At 43.3% G+C, this 17893-nt stretch overlaps 1 protein-coding gene across 1 annotated transcript in view; it reads left to right on the top strand.

Moving 5' to 3' along the window:
- The first annotated feature begins 4989 nt into the window (after nt 1–4989).
- Nucleotides 4990–17893, top strand: part of otud7a (OTU deubiquitinase 7A) — a 132653-nt gene continuing 119749 nt past the window's right edge. Inside the window, exon 1 of the mRNA XM_061916938.1 lies at nt 4990–5131. The gene's annotated coding sequence lies outside the window, so the exon portion shown is untranslated. The remainder of the gene's footprint in view (nt 5132–17893) is intronic.

Raw genomic sequence — 17893 nt, 5'->3', positions numbered from 1 at the left:
CCACTATGGACTGGACTCTCACACTATTACGTTAGATCCAGTATGGACTGGACTCTCACTATTATGTTAGATCCACTATGGACTGGACTCTCACTGTTATGTTAGATCCACTATGGACTGGACTCTCACACTATTATGTTGGTTCCACAATGGACTGGATTCTCACTATTATGTTAGATCCACTATGGACTGGACTCTCACTATTATGTTAGCTCCACTATGGACTGGACTCTCACACTATTATGTTAGATCCACTATGGACTGGACTCTCACACTATTACGTTAGATCCACTATGGACTGGACTCTCACACTATTATGTTAGATCCACTTTGGACTGGACTCTCACATTATTACGTTAGATCCACTATGGACTGGACTCTCACAATATTATGTTAGATCCACTATGGACTGGACTCTCACACTATTACGTTAGATCCAGTATGGACTGGACTCTCACTATTATGTTAGATCCACTATGGACTGGACTCTCACTGTTATGTTAGATCCACTATGGTCTGGACTCTCAAACTATTAACTAGATCCACTCGACGTCCATTCCACCGGTCGCCAAGGGTGGGAGGGGTTGAGTTTTTCCTTGCCCTGATGTGGGATCTGAGCCGAGGATGTCGTTGTGGCTTGCGCAGCCCTTTGAGACACTTTTGATATAGGACTATATAAGTAAACATTGATTGATTTATTGATTGATTTCGTCAGCCCCGGAAGTCGTAAAATCAGCTGTTCACCTGGCGGGGTTAAGGGAATAAGCGGTAGTAAATGGATGGATGGATGAACAGGTAAGTCCTTCTTTAGCTGCCGTCTTGTTTTATGGTACATTGCTGCCTTTGGACCTGTCAATGTTAACTTTTCTATGCACATTAAATCAACAACAAATCGTGACTTTGGAGCAATGTTCACAGAGTCAGGTATTTGTCTCTCTATTACATGCAATGGTTTTCCGTATTTGGACCATGATTTCGGTCCTAACTTTTAATTGTTGATGTCTCAAGAAGGGTAAATACAAGAGCACACACACACACACGCACACACACACACACGCACACACACACACACACACACATACACACACACACACACACACACACACACACACACACACACACACACACACACACACACACACACACACACAAACACACCCGGCTCATAATGTGAATAAGCATGGATTATTAATGTTCACAAATAGCTATATAGGACCGTTTCCCGTTTTGGTAGTTTAAATGTGTAAATGTGCATGCATGCATTGAAAATATGTGCGTGTTTAATCAGCTGACCCAGATTCACCCAAAAAACAAATCTAGGTCGCACCCGGTTTATTGTGATTTAATACGACTGTAAGTAGTCGTGTGAGTCTGTGGTTTACAACTCAGATAGCGATACAAACACAACATGCATTATTAATTGAGGAATCATAAAATATGTAAAAATCAAAACTGAAACAATGTGTGGTAATGTTTCAAATTAAAGATGAATACCTTGTTCACTCTTGGAATATATATATATATATGCATATATAGTTTGTACCTCATAAATTCACAAACATGTATTGTAATATGACTTTTTTCTCAGATTTAAATTGATAACTGTCAGGTTCAAACACTGATGACATCTATTAAACAAGACAAGAGGCAAACAATAAAACAGAGACAGAATTAAATTTGGATTCAGATCTGAGGAGAGACATGACCACTGTACTCTCTGTACAGTCCTGCACCACGCTCTGCCCCAAGATCGTACTCCTCCTTCTTTACTTGACTTTCTCCTCCCTCCTTCCCATGGCTGCTTCCTCAGGGAAGTGGGTCGTAAACAGCGTTGCCTTCGGTTACCGAACAGTTCGAAGAGAGTTCGTCAAATAGTTAAAAAAGAGTCAAATAAAATATTTCAAAGAGAGTCCCATAAAATATTTCAAAGAGAGTCCCATAAAATATTTCAAAGAGAGTCCCATAAAATAGTTAAAAAAGAGTTCCATAAAATAGTTCAAAGAGAGTTTCATAAAATAGTTCAAAGAGAGTTCCATAAAATAGTTCAAAGAGGGTTCCATAAAAGCGCTATACAAGTACAACCCATTTATTATTTTATTTATTCCATAAAATAGTTCAACGAGAGTCCAAAAAAGAGTTCAAAAAGAGTTCGTAAAATACTTCAAAAAAAGTGGAAGTTGGGCAGATCCTGCCATCTGTCCGCTTTGTAGTCCCAGTGACGTTTTACGAGCATTTTTCTTGGAAGGTTTCAGCCTTTTGTCTTCTTGTCCGGAACACAATGTAATACAAAGTTTTTTGTGATAATGTAGAAACAATTATTCTAACAATAACATTATATGTTGATTGGATGCCACCCGAACGCCTCCCTAGGCAGGCGCTTAGGGCACGTCCGACCGGTAGGTGGCCACGGGGAAGACCCTGGACACGTTGGGAAGACTATGTCTTCCGGCTGGCCTAAGAACGCCTTGGGATCCCTCGGGAAGAGCTGGACGAAGTGGCTGAGGAGAGGGAAGTCTGGGCTTCCCTGCTTAGGCTGCGTCCCCCGCATCCCGACCTCGGATAAGCGGAAGAAGATGGATGAATGTTGATTGGCAACACTAAATGGTCCCTAGTGTGTGAATGTGAGTGTGAATGTTGTCTGTCTATCTGTGTTGGCCCTGCGATGAGGTGTTGACTTGTACAGGGTGTACGATGCCTTCCACCCAAATGCAGCGGAGATAGGCTCCAGTGACCCCCCCGCGACCCCAAAAGGGACAAGCGGTAGAAAATGGATGGATGGATGGATGAGAACACTAAATGGTTACTCGTGTGTGAATGTGAGTGTGAATGTTGTCTGTCTATTTGTGTTGGCCCTGTGATTAGGTGGCGACTTGTCCAGGGTGTAACCCGCCTTTCGCCTGAATGCAGCTGAGATAGGCTCCAGCAACCCCCCGCTACCCCAAAAGGGACAAGCGGTAGAAAATAGATGGAAGAATGGATAGCATCACTAAATGGTCCCGAGTGTGTGAATGTGAGTGTGAATGTTGTATGTCTATCTGTGTTGGCCCTGTAACGAGATGGCAACTTTTCCAGCGTGTACGACACCTTCCGCCCGAATGCAGCTGAGATAGGCTCCAGCGACCTCAAAAGGGACAAGCGGTAGAAAATGGATGGATGAGTGTGAATGTGAGTGTGAATGTGAGTGTGAATGTGAGTGTAAATGTGAGTGTAAATGTCAGTGTGAATGTTGTCTTTCTATCTGTGTTGGCCCTGTGATGAGGTGGCGACTTGTCCAGGGTGTACCGCGCCTTACGCCCGAATGCAGCTGAGATAGGCTACAGCGACCCCAAAAGGGACAAGCGGTAGAAAATGGATGGATGAGTGTGAATGTGAGTGTGAATGTTGTCTGTCTATTTGTGTTGGCCCTGTGATTAGGTAGCGACTTGTCCAGGGTGTACCCCGCCTTACGCCCGGATGCAGCTTAGATAGGCTACAGCAACCCCAAAAGGGACAAGCGGTAGAAAATGGATGGATGAGTGTGAATGTGAGTGTGAATGTGAGTGTAAATGTGAGTGTAAATGTCAGTGTGAATGTTGTCTTTCTATCTGTGTTGGCCCTGTGATGAGGTGGCGACTTGTCCAGGGTGTACCGCGCCTTACGCCCGAATGCAGCTGAGATAGGCTACAGCGACCCCAAAAGGGACAAGCGGTAGAAAATGGATGGATGAGTGTGAATGTGAGTGTGAATGTTGTCTGTCTATTTGTGTTGGCCCTGTGATTAGGTAGCGACTTGTCCAGGGTGTACCCCGCCTTACGCCCGGATGCAGCTTAGATAGGCTACAGCGACCCCAAAAGGGACAAGCGGTAGAAAATGGATGGATGAGTGTGAATGTGAGTGTGAATGTGAGTGTAAATGTGAGTGTAAATGTCAGAGTGAATGTTGTCTTTCTATCTGTGTTGGCCCTGTGATGAGGTGGTGACTTGTCCAGGGTGTACTGCGCCTTACGCCCGAATGCAGCTGAGATAGGCTACAGCGACCCCAAAAGGGACAAGCAGTAGAAAATGGATGAATGAGTGTGAATGTGAGTGTGAATGTGAGTGTCAATGTTGTCTGTCTATTTGTGTTGGCCCTGTGATTAGGTAGCGACTTGTCCAGGGTGTACCCCGCCTTACGCCCGGATGCAGCTTAGATAGGCTACAGCGACCCCAAAAGGGACAAGCGGTAGAAAAATGGATGGATGAGTGTGAATATGAGTGTGAATGTTGTCTGTCTATCTGTGTTGGCCCTGCGATGAGGTATTGACTTGTCCAGGGTGTACACCGCCTTCCGTCCGAATGCAGTTAAGATAGGCTGCAGCGCCCCCCCGCGACCCCAAAAGAGATGAGCGGTAGAAAATGGAAGGATGAGTGTGAATGTGAGTGTGAATGTGAGTCTGAACGTTATCTGTCTTTTTGTGTTTACCCTGTGATGAGGTGGCGACTTGTCCAGGGTGTACACGCCTTATGCCCAAAAGCAGCTGAGATAGGCTCCGGGGACCCCTCGCGACCAAATAAGGGACAAGCCGTAGAAAATGGATGAATGGATGTGGTTATTATTTTGTGTGGTCTGGGAAAATAACGCCTGCCACCAATGTTTACTCTTAAACAATTCAAGTTTTTGGTGTATAAATGCATTACAAAAAGAAAAAAAAAGTTGTATTAAGTACCAAAACTACCAAAGTGTGTCATTCACGCGGAGAACATGCAAACTCCACACAGAAAGATCCCGAGTCTGGGATTGAACCCAAGACTGCAGGACCTTCGTATTGTGAGACAGACGCACTAATCCCTCTTCCACTGTGAGTATTTTGTCATTTTTTTACTCAGGAACTACAGCGTCCTCTCGCGGGCTTTCGGGTCCTGCTCACGCTCGCCGACGTGCGCGCATGCGCTCTTGGCCCGAGCCGACCGGAGGTTGACGTCACACGGCAGCCGGAGGGGGCGTGGCCTAATCTCTGCTGCAGCGGAGGAATATGACATGAGGATGAGCAACTGTGAGAGAGAAAGACCCGAGAGAGGTGGGAGGGAGGCGGCCAGGCAGGAATTTAACGCTTCGTCCAGAGCCCCGGGACGTGAAAACCTTACAATGGGGAGCAATGACTGACGACAGAACGGTAAGACGCGCTCGGGTTTTCATATTTTGTCAGGGGTTTCGGAGGCTTCCCGTCAAAGACCGACAGGCCCTGTTCTACGGTTTCCGCGCACAATAGGTTAGCACTGCGGACAGGTGCACCTGTCTTGATGTCGTCTACGTGCAACATATCAAGACAGGTGCACCTGTCTTGATATGCAACTTTAAAGCTTTCATTTTCGCTTTAAAAGGCCCAAACATGCGGGCGAAGAACGGCGAATGATGGCGAGGACTGTTTAACATGGATGCGAGGCTCCCAGTGCTTAGTCACATTGTGATGTACAGTACCGATGTGACATCTAGACGGGAATTGTCACAGCGTTATTTTGGGTCATGGTGGCCCGTTTTCAAAGCACTAAAGCAGGGCTGTCCAAAGTGCGGCCCGGGGGCCATTTGCGGCCCGCAGGTAATTTTTTAAAGGCCTACTGAAAGCCACTACTACCGACCACGCAGTCTGATAGTTTATATATTAATGATGAAATGTTAACATTGCAACACATGCCAATACGGCCTTTTTAGTTTTCAAAATTGCAATTTTAAATTTCCCGCAAAGTGTCCTGTTGAAAACGTCGCGTAATGATGACGTGTACGCGTGAGGTCATGGACTGTTAGGAAATATTAGTGCTGCGCACACACACAGCTAAAAGTTGTCTGCTCTAACCGCATAATTACACAGTATTTTGGAGATCTGTGTTGCTGAATCATTTGCAATTTGTTCACTTAATAATGGAGAAGTCAAAGTAGAAAGATGGAGTTGGGAAGCTTTAGCCTTTAGCCACACAAACACATGCTGATTCCTTGTTTAAAATTCCCGGAGGTGAAACTTTACTATGGATCAGAGCAGTCAAGCGAACATGGTTCCCGACCAAATGTCAACCAGCAGTATTCGGTGAGAAAATTGTGTTAAAAAGTCGCCACTTACCGGAGATCAGCTGAGCTTGTGCCGTCCGTACGGCTGCCGTCGACTTGCATCAGACACTGGCGTCAACACACCCGTGCAGACACCCTTCCGACTATCAGGTACTATTAAACTCACTAAAACACTAGCAACACAATAGAAAGATAAGGGATTTCCCGGAATTATCCTAGTAAATGTGTTTAAATACATCAGAATTTTTTTTAACTTGATTTTTTTTTTTCTAGTCCGCCGCTATCAATATCCTCAAACACAAATCTTTCATCCTCGCTCAAATTAATGGGGAAATTGTCGTTTTCTCGGCCCGAATAGCTCTTTTTGTTTGAGGCTCCCATTAAAAACAATGTGAGGATGTGAGGAGCCCTCAACGGGTGATGTCATCGTCTGCTACTTCCGGTAAAGGCACGGCTTTTTTGTTAGCGACCAAAAGTTGCGAACTTTATCGTGGCTGTTCTCTACTAAATCCTTTCAGCAAAAATATGGCGATATCGCGAAATTATGAAGTATGACACATAGAATGGACCTGCTATCCCCGTTTAAATAACAACATCTCATTTCAGTATGCCTTTAAACATGAGTTGTTCCAAAACAAAGTAATAAAATAAAATACGTTTTAATATTTCTCTTTTGGTTTATTTGGTGTGGTTCCTGTACATTATGATAAATTTCATGGTCAAAATCGTGGAAATTCCATCTTTCCTGATCAAAACAATGCAGCAGATCAGAAGTGAGGCAGACACAGGCGGTGCCTCCACGGCTACACACAATGTGTATCGGGCGTGTGTGCGAGGGGGCGCATGCTTGTTGCCACGGGGAAAAGGCAGGTCTTGAGGCAGCAAGTACCTCTGCCTCAAGGTAGGGGGCGATATATTGTCAACTTGCAGTTCAATGTCCCCGCAATACTCTGACTCGCCACACTGGGAGAAGTGGGGGCGTTCAAGCGAGCAGACACAGGTCTCTCCAGCATTTTCTTTTCTTTTTCTTTAACTGTATTTATAACAAACATGACATTTAATTAGAGTAAGCCAGCGTTTCTGGGAGATTTTTGTCAGATGCAAAAATATTGTTGAACTTCCTGGAATGAAATTGAATTAAATGAATGTTTCTGCCCATATGGAGGATTATATACTGTATCTAAGTTTAAAAACTTCTCTTAACTGGAGTTTAAGACAAAATGAATGCGATCATACAAAGTATGTTTTCATGGAGGATAGCTAGTGCTGCTTCAGATACAAATGCAGAATGGTAAATTACACTCACAATACTTGATTTATTTTGTTAAAAGCAAATGGGACCAAAAAGTATTCAATAACAACTTTATCAAATAGTTTTTGAACCCATTTATCGTTTCATAATATCACTATGATAACGTTTTTTTGAAAGCGAATAACTCCCTTTTTTTCCCCTGTAACTCTAATGTGCAACCTAAATCAACAATGACTAGAGCTGCACATATGAATTTAAGTAAAAGAAAAAAAAGTATATATGCCTCACCTGGTGTTTAGTTCACCGCACGTCGCTGGATAGTTCATATATCAATGATGAAATATTAACATTGCAACACATGCCAATACGGCCGTTTTTGTTTGCCTAATTACAATTTTAAATTTCCTGCAGAGTTTCTTGTTGAAAGGGTTGGAGGGGACATATTAGCCCAGCACCACTTATGGCTAAAAGTCGTCTCTTTTCATCCCATAATTAGACAGTAACTTGGACATCTGTGTTGCTGAATATTTTGCAATTTGTTCAATTAATAATGGAGACGTCAAAGAAGAATGCTGTTTGTGGAAAGTGGTGGATTGCAGCTGCCTTTAGCACCGAAACACAGCTGGTGTTTCTTTGTTTGTTGTGAAGCTTTAATATGGAACGGAGCGGTCAAGCGAACATGTTTTGTACATCAACCAGCACGTTTTTGGATGGGAAAATTGTGATATTAAGTCGGCTCTTACCGGAGACTTCAGTGGATTATGGGACTTCCTCCTGCAGCTCAAAAAAGCAGCTGTGATCTTGGCTCCTCCATCGGCTTCCCTGGGAGTCACTAGCGTTCACCGCAGCCATCCGACTTTCAGGGATGTCTTTACAATCTCTCTAAAACACTATTAAAACTATAAGTAGATAAGGAATCTTCCAAAATTATCCTAGTAAATGTGTATAATTACATCTGAAATGGTCCCACTGCCGCCACCTAGAACCAACCCTTTTTTTTTTTTTTTTTGGGCTTCACTCTAACTTTCCTTATCCACGAATCTTTCATCCTCGCTCAAATTAATGGGGAAATTGTCGCTTTCTCAGTCCGAATAGCTCTTGCTGCTGGAGGCTCACATTATAAACAATGTTCAGATGTGAGGAGCCCTACAACCCGTGACGTCACGCGCACAGTCTGCTACTTCCGGTACAGGCAAGGCTTTTTTATTAGCGACCAAAAGTTGCAAACTTTATCGTCGATGTTCTCTACTAAATCCTTTCAAAAAAAATATGCCAATATCGCCAAATGATCAAGTATGACACATAGAATGGACCTGCTATCCCCGTTTGAATAAGAACATCTCATTTCAGTAGGCCTTTAAACGGGGATAGCAGGTCCATTCTATGTGTCATACTTGATCATTTGGCGATATTGCCATATTTTTGCTGAAAGGATTTAGTAGATAACATCGACATAAATTTCGCTAATAAGAGCCTTGCCTGTACCGGAAGTAGCAGACGATGTGCGCGTGACGTCACGGGTTGTGAAGCTCCTCACATCTGAACATTGTTTACAATCATGGCCATCAGCAGCGAGAGCGATTCGTACCGAGAAAGCAACAATTTCCCCATTATTTGAGCGAGGATGAACGATTCGTGAATGAGGAAAGTGAGAGTGAAAGACTAGAAGAAAAAAAAAAAAGACGAGGGCGGTGGGAGCAATTCAGATGTCATTAGACACATTTACTAAGATAATTCTGGAAAATCCCTTATCTGCTTATTTTGTTATTAGTGTTTTTGTGAGATTATATAGTCTTACCTGAAAGTCGGAGGGGTGTGGTGACCGCCAGTGTCTCTGAGGGAAGCCATGGAGGAGCCAAGAAAGTTGCTGCTGCCTCATTGACAGGTGCAAGCTCCGCTCATGTTTACGGTAAGAGCTGACTTATTACCACAATTTTCTCACCGAAACCAGCCGGTTGACTTGTGGTAAAGAACCATGTTCTCTTGACCGCTCTGTTCCATAGTAAAGCTTCACCTTTGGGAATGTAAACAAGGAAACACCGGCTGTGTTTGTGTTGCTAAAGGCGGCTGCAATACACCGCTTCCCACCTACAGCTTTCTTCTTTGACGTCTCCGTTATTAATTGAACAAATTGCAAAAGATTCAGCAACACAGATGTCCACAATACTGTGTAATTATGCGATTAAAGCAGACTACTAATAGCTGGGATCGGGCTGGAAAAAAATGTCCGCTACAATCCAAAACGCATGCGTCATCATACTGCAACGTGAACTTTGCGTGAAATTTAAAATAGCAATTTAGTAAACTAAAAAGGCTGTATTGGCATGTGTTGCAATGTTAATATTTCATCATTAATGTATAAACTATCAGACTGCGTGGTCGGTAGTAGTGGCTTTCAGTAGGCCTTTAATGTGCAGACGTGCAGAATGAGTAGTTTTATATCTACTCTTCACACATTTCTTCAATAGATGCTGTCTCAATTTATGACAAAACTGCAATATATTTTGCTTGGTAATTGTTTTGTTATATAAAAATATATTATATCAGTATATAACATATACTGTTTATATAATATGTAAATATTACATCCATCCATCTTCTTTCATTTATCGGAGGTCGGGTCGCGGGGGCAGCAGCTTAAGCAGGGAAGCCCAGACTTCACTCTCCCCAGCCACTTCGTCCAGCTCCTCCGGGTGGATCCCGAGGCGTTCCCAGGCCAGCCAGGAGAGACAGTCTTCCGAACGTGTCCTGGGTCTTCCCTGTGGCCTCCTGAACCCGGTGAGGCGTTCGGGTGGCATCCTGACCAGATGCCCGAACCACCTCATCCGGCTCCTCTCCATGTGGAGGAGCACTGCAGCTTTACTTTAAGCTGGATGACAGAGCTTCTCACCCTCGCCACCCGGCGAAGAGAACTCATTTGGGCCGCTTGTACTCGTGATTTTGTCCTTTCTGTCATAACCCAAAGCTCATGACCATAGGTGAGGATGGGAACGTATATCGACCGCTAAATTGAGAGCTTTGCCTTCCGGCTCAGCTCCTTCTTCATCACAACGGATGTTGTAATATTACATAAATATTACATATATGTTATATTTTATATTGTTAAGACGGTACATTTTTAGTCTTACGCTATACCTGCATTATCCTTTCCATCCTCACCCTTTCCATCCTTTGTAACTGAGCAACTGTGCGGAACAATTTCCCTTGTGGATCCTTACTTTGTCGGAAGTCAGGGGTGTCAAACGTATGCGAAGAGGTTCTATCCGGCCCGCGGGATGAGTTTGCTAAGTAAAAAAATTAATCTGTAATTTTTTTAATGAAAGAAACCTGTTCTAAATGTGTCCTAGATGTCGCAATAGCAATTCTTTGTATTTTTGAATAAGATACTACATATGCACAAAATAAACCACGTTAGTGCACCAGTCATGGAAAATGATCAAAATACACAAATAACATACTGTAATTTTATTTTGATAAAAAAAAAAATAATACTAATTTTCTCGATAGATTGAAAATCAACACCAATGAGTTGACTGATGAACATTATCACATAATGTCTTCAGAAAATATGACTTTGTTTTTCTGCTGTTTCTTTCTTTTTGGGGGTCGGGGTATGGTTGGGGTATAAACAAAAAAATATTTTGACATTTAGGGCAGACAACAGATGTGTGAAGTATGTGAATATGATGTAGTGGATGGGAATTTCTGATGTTGATGTCAGAGTTAGTTTGTGACAAACCCCAAAATGCAGAGAAGGAGGCAGGCATTTTGCAGGTAAACATGTTTTAATTAAAATACTAGAACAAAAACAAAAGTGGTACAACAAAAAGCGTGTACGAGGTGGATAACAAAACTAAAAGAGCTAGCATGGGAGCTACCAAAAACAAAAGGGGTTAGCGTGGAAGCTAGCAAGTAGCGAGCAGGAAAACGGAAGTTGTTTCTTGTAGAATGAAAAAAAAAACGAAAAAAGACAATAAGCTACAAAATGATACAGAAATATAGCTTACCGCTCTGCTGCAATGACACGACACGACACGAGCGACAATACGGAAGTGACATCGACAATAATCCAGCACTGGCTGGATGGAAAAGCCAGGTCTAAATAAATGGGGCTGATTGACACCAGGTGTGGCCAGGTGCCAATCAGCCGCAGGTGAGGGGACACTGCAGTCAGGGAGAAAGACAGGAAACAGAAAAATAAGAGCGCTGACAGGAACAACAGACAGGAAATACTACACACACACAGGAAAAACTAAAACACAAACAAACTGTCAGGGGCAAGCCTGACAGCTGGATGTCAATAAAAATAACATGAAAACAACAAAAAAAAGAAAATATAAATAACGACAAATAAAGATACAGTACTATTAACCGCAACATGTAAGTGTAAAAAACCCCAACAAGATTTGTACAATTTCAGAACGTGCTTGTTTTTGTAAACAAAGAAAACAATCTGAAGTTTTTAAGTCATCGTAATGTGATTTTACCAGTGTGACATCCCTGGTCTAAGTCTAAGCCTCCTGTATCATTTTTGCAGCATTACACATCTGCAGTACACAAACACTCAAATTGAAAATCCTTCTGTCGGTGTCGCTCCTTGGTTTTCAGCCTATCACCTTATTTTGGTCAAGGCGGTCAGCTGATCTGGATAAGCCTGGCCCATGAGTGCCATGCCATCCCATGCCGACTTCCACAGATGGCTCAATGCTTGGCACCCGATCATCTACCGCTGAGAATTATGTTTATGTCAGTGGCTTTTAGCTGCAGAAAACCAAGACGGCAAGAGATGACGATTAGTGTTGAACTCAGCTCATACTTCCACGCCACTCACGCCACTCACGCCCGACGCCCGGTGGCATTGCTGTGGATAGATGCATGCCAGCTGCCTACAATCCTTGGTAAACAAAACAACCCTATAAGCTTTAAAGGCCTACTGAAATGAGATTTTCTTATATAAACGGGGATAGCAGGTCCATTCTATGTGTCATACTTGATAATTTCGCGATATTGCCATATTTTTGCTGGAAGGATTTAGTAGAGAACATCGACGATAAAGTTTGCAACTTTTGGTCGCTAATAAAAAAGCCTTGCCTGTACCGGAAGTAGCAGACGATGTGCTCGTGACGTCACGGGTTGTGGAGCTCCTCACATCTGAACATTGTTTAAAATCATGGCCACCAGCAGCAAGAGCGATTCGTACCGAGAAAGTGACGATTTCCCCATTAATTTGAGCGGGGTTGAAAGATTTGTGGATGAGGAAAGTAAGTTTGGGTGTGAGTTTTCCTTGCCCTTTTGTGGGTTCTTCCGAGGATGTCGTAGTCGTAATGGTTTGTACAGTCCTTTGAGACATTTGTGATTTAGGGCTATATAAATAAACATTGATTGATAAAATAAACATTGAGTGAAGGACTAGGAAAAAAAAAAAGACCATACAGTGGGAGCAATTTAGATGTTATTAGACACATTTACTAGAATAATTCTGGAAAATTCCTTATCTGCTTATTGTGTTACTAGTGTTTTAGTGAGATTATATGGTCGTACCTGTACAAACTGAAGGTCGGCCCCGCACCTTTATTCAGCACCAGTCGACGGGTGGTGGCGATTCCCATCTCTGTCCTTCGCAAGGGACCCTCTTCAAAACACGATCTTTCGAAATAATCGCTGCATAATAGACTTTGTGTGTGTGGTCCAATCCAACCGTGTTCGCTTGGCCGCTCTGTTCCATAGTAAAGCTTCACTGTCATCTTTCGGGAATGTAAACAATGAAACATGGGCTGCGTTTGTGTTGCTAAAGGCAGCCGCAATACACTGCTTCCCACCTGCATCTTTCTTCTTTGATGTTTCCATTATTAATTGAACAAATTGCAAAAGATTCAGCAACACAGAGGTCCAGAATACTGTGGAATTATGCGATGAAAACAGACGACTTATAGATGTGAACAGTGCTGGAACAAAATGTCCTCTACAATGCGTGACGCCACGCGCACGTGTCATCATACCGTGACGTTTCAGCATGATACTTCCGCGCGAAATTTAAAATTGCAATTTAGTAAACTAAACCGGCCATATTGGCATGTGTTGCAATGTTAAGATTTCATCGCTGATAAATAAACTATCAGACTGCTGGTTGGTAGTAGTGGGTTTCAGTAGGCCTTTAATTGTAGAAAGAAATCAACAACATTGGTTTCCTTCAAAAAACAAAGCACCTGCTAGCTATGGCTTTGTGTCATGTTTCGACACAGAGAAACTTTGGCCTTCATTTGAAAAGAAATAAGTCAAGAGCCCCATGTAATCAACGTCCAATCACTGCAACGCTTTAAAGTGGACCCTGTGCTTCGGACGTCTCGGCGGGTGAGAAGGCGAAGTCGAGTGTCTGCCAGACCGTAGAGACAGAGACAGAGACAGAGACAGAGACAGAGAGAGAGAGAGAGAAAGAGAGAGAGAGAGAGAGGTCATCCAGATACCACAAAGAGGCTTGTCTGTTTTGACTCTTGGAATATGAAAAAAGAAGTAAAGAGCTATTGTTCCCAGGCTAGTCTTACAACTGGTTGTATGCCAACAAATGTACAGTCATGGGGGAAAATGAGTACATCTCTCAAGATTGAAAATGACGTTAGTATTACCCACTATGGCAGGGGTCGGGAACCTTTTTGGCGGAGAGAGCCAAGAATCCAAATATTTTAAAATGTATTTCCGTAAGAGCCATATAAAATTTTTTTCAACACTGAACAACCATTTTAGCGATATCACAGAGATGACAGAAATAAATGATAAATGGGTTGTACTTGTATAGTGCATTTTTAAGTAAGACCAACATTTCTAGAGTATAATAGGTCTCTTGTTTTTTGTAATAACATTATTATTCTGAAGCTAACTGTGGAGTGGGCGTGGCCTGCGGGCCTGCAGCGAAGTGGGGTGTTGCCAGGATCGGCCTCGAAATCAACAATAGATGCCTAGATGGCCCGCCTTTGCCTTGTTATCTAATCACCTGTCGCTCTGTTATAAGCAGCAGCCAGGAGGAGAGATGGGGTTGTGGCTGGAGCCAGAGCGCGAGCGAGAACGAAAGAGGAAAAGACAATTGCTGGAAAGCAACTGAGAGACTTATTGAAAAATAAAACAATATTGTAACCCTGAAACAAGCTCTCATGTTGGTGCTTGGTGGTCTGAAGAACCCACAGGAGGGAAAGCCCCACACTAACCAATATTAAATACATAACTTCTTACCATTAACGCAACTTCTTGAACAGGTGCGGTAGAAAACGGATGGATGGATTCAAAATGCATGAGAATTTCTTTATATTTTGAACGTTATTTTTAACACTGTGATTACAAGTGGAATTATTCATTACTTATCGTGTTAAGCAACGTCAGCTCAGATTTATCTGAGAGCCAGATGCAGTCATCAAAAGAGCCACATCTGGCTCTAGAGCCATAGGTTCCCTACCCCTGTACTATGGGGTGTGCCCAACATGCTTTGGAAGACATTTTAGCACACATGTAATACAGATGTCCTTGTCAAGGACTTACGCGCATCATCGGCGGTCACTGGAAGCGAGTATGACGATCCTCCTGGTAGGGGGGTGTCGCTTTATGGAGGATGCCTGTCTGTGACTTTGTTTAACGTGGGGAGACCGGTGCACGGACAGTCACCACACGATTCTTGATGGATCTGGGTCAGGGTCCAATGTAGGGTGGGGTTGTCTCTTGCGATATAGAAAATGACTATATCGTGATATTCGAGTAGACGTCCTGACGAGGTTGTGTGGTGTTCTTGGGATGCAACTTAGTATTCTTCTTCCTCCAAACACAACAAGTTGAGTTTATACCATAAAGTTCTATTTTGGTTTCATCTGACCACATGACATTCTCCCAATCCTCTGCTGTATCATCCATGTATCCATTTTGGTATAAACTCAACTCGTCGTGTTTGGAGGAAGAAGCATACTGAGTTGCATCCCAAGAACACCATACCTACTGTGAAGCATTGGGGTGGAGACATCATGCTTTGGGGCTGTTTTTCGGCTAAGGGGACAAGACGATTGATCCGTGTTAAGGAAAGAATGAATGGGGCCATGTATCGTGAGATTTTGAGCCAAAACCTCCTTCCATCAGTGTGAGCTTTGAATGGTTGACCAAATACCTATTTTCCACCATTATTTACAAATAAATTCTTTAAAATTCCTACAATGTGAATTCCTGGATTTTTTTTTCACATTCTGTCTCTCATAGTTGAAGTGTACCTATGATGAAAATTACAGACCTCTGTCATCATTTTAAGTGGGAGAACTTGCACAATCAGTGGCTGACTAAATACGTTTTTGTGTGTATCAAACTGGTAGCCCTTCGCATTAATCAGTACCCAAGAAGTAGCTCTTGGTTTCAAAAAGGTTGTTGACCCCTGCATTACAGGCTCTTCCTACGCTTTGTTGTCTCAAAGCGTGACAGCAGGCGCACCTTCTTAAATACGTCACATACGTATACGCCCTCACGGAGCAGAGAGGTAGCAGCATGGGTAACGGTAGCTGTGGTGCGAGTGGTAGTACGAGAGAAAGAAGGTGCGAATATGGTAACAAATGAAGGAAGAATTAATTCCCAAGAAAAACAGCATGGGTCAGTCGTCTGGCGGTGGTTTGGCTTCAAGTGGGAAGATGTTGAACAGACAACCGTAATTTGTCAAGTGTTGGGCAAAAGCGTTGCTACAAAAAGTTATCATCACTGCTAATATGGTGCATCATTTGGAGTCCAAGACGACTGGAGACCCTTTTCTGCTGCAGCCTTCATCCGCCTTCCCAGCCGTTGTGACGTTCCATAGGGTTAGCAATCATCCTCCGCCTATTCCACCGTTGAGGTCTTGGGTTGTTATTTCCCCATAACTGGGCCCACGTGGATGTGGGGGTGCCTTCTTCCTCCATCGCAGCCTTTGTGGTAGTTCTTACATCTACCGTCGTCCGCCTGCTCCTCCGTTGAGGTCCTCACCGTATCCCTGGCTAAGGGGCAGTCAGGTACTAGACCATGGCCAAGGGCCACCTGGGGTAACAATAGTAAAGAGGTTGAGGGGGTTAACCTCTGAGTGCCCTAAGGCCTCCACTGCCGGAAACATTTTAATTTAATGCCCAAGACATAATTTTCGGGCAATTAGTGACTAAGTCTCGTTTGTGTCACGGCAGAAGTCTTGGTTGATGTCGACCATGTTTTCTCCCCAACATTGCTCAAGTTTTATGGACTTCTGCATGTAAGTCTTTTGAAAGTTTGTACAAAATGTTGTGCTGATTCGGCGAATCGCCTTAAAGATACGGTTTGCTATTACCTGGTTTTTCCATCCCCCAGAGGTCATGCAAATATAATCAATCAATCAATGTTTATTTATATAACCCTTAATCCCAAGTGTCTCAAAGGGCTGCACAAGCCACAACGACATCCTTGGTTCAGATCCCACATAAGGGCAAGGGAAAAACTCAAGCCAGTGGGATGACAATGAGAACCCTTGGAGAGGACCGCAGATATGGTTGACCCCCCCCTCTAGGGCGACCGGTGCATAATATTGTCCAGTCCATTGTGGCTGGTCTCTCCCTTTGAGATAGGATCTAATATAATAGTGTGAGAGTCCAGTCCATAGTAGATCTAAAGTAATAGTGTGAGAGTCCAGTCCATAGTGGATCTAACATAATAGTGAAAGTCCAATCCATAGTGGATCTAACATAATAGTGAGAGTCCAGTCCATAAGGGATCTAACATAATAGTGAGAGTCCAGTCCATAGTGGATCTAACATAATAGTGAGAGTCCAGTCCATAGTGGATCTAACATAATAGTGAGAGTCCAGTCCATAGTGAATCTAACATAATAGTGCGGGCGTCCAATCCATAGTGGATCCAAAACAATAGTGTGAGAGTCCAGTCCATAGTGGATTTAACATAATAGTGTGAGAGTCCAGTCCATAGTGGATCCAACATAATAGTGAGAGTCCAGTCCATAGTGAATCTAACATAATAGTGTGGGAGTCCAGTCCATAGTGGATCTAACATAATAGTGTGAGAGTCCAGTCCATAGTGGATCTAACATAATAGTGTGAGAGTCCAGTCCATAATGGATCCGACATAATAGTGAGATTCTAGTCCATAGTGGATCTAACATAATAGTGAGAGTCCAGTCCATAGTGGATCTAACATAATAGTGAGAGTCCAGTCCATAGTGGATATAACATAATAGTGAGAGTCTAGTCCACAGTGGGGCCAGCAGGGGACCATCCCGAGTGGATGTAGAAGAGCGGTCCATCCCGGGTCCCGACTCTGGACAGCCAGCACTTCATCCGTGTCCACCGAACCTGTGCCCGTCCCCCCCTCCACGAGGGAGAGGGGGGCAGAGCAGAGCAGAAAAGAAAAGAAACGGCAGATCAACTGTTCTAAAAGGGGTGTCTATTTAAAGGCTAGAGTATACAAATTAGTTTTAAGATGAGATATAAATGCTGAGTTTTAAGATGGGACCTAAATGTTGAAATACAAAAATATGACAAATATTCTTAAAAAATACACCTCCAACTGCGCTATGCTTTGGAGTTTGAAATGTAAACGAACTTATCTCTGCAAGCATCAAAGCAGTCCGACCTAGGTCCGTTCCAACTGGCA

The sequence above is a fragment of the Nerophis ophidion genome, linkage group LG12 (genome assembly GCF_033978795.1).
Source record: "Nerophis ophidion isolate RoL-2023_Sa linkage group LG12, RoL_Noph_v1.0, whole genome shotgun sequence".
Classification (NCBI taxonomy): domain Eukaryota; kingdom Metazoa; phylum Chordata; class Actinopteri; order Syngnathiformes; family Syngnathidae; genus Nerophis; species Nerophis ophidion.
This window is presented reverse-complemented; position numbering and strand designations above follow the sequence as displayed.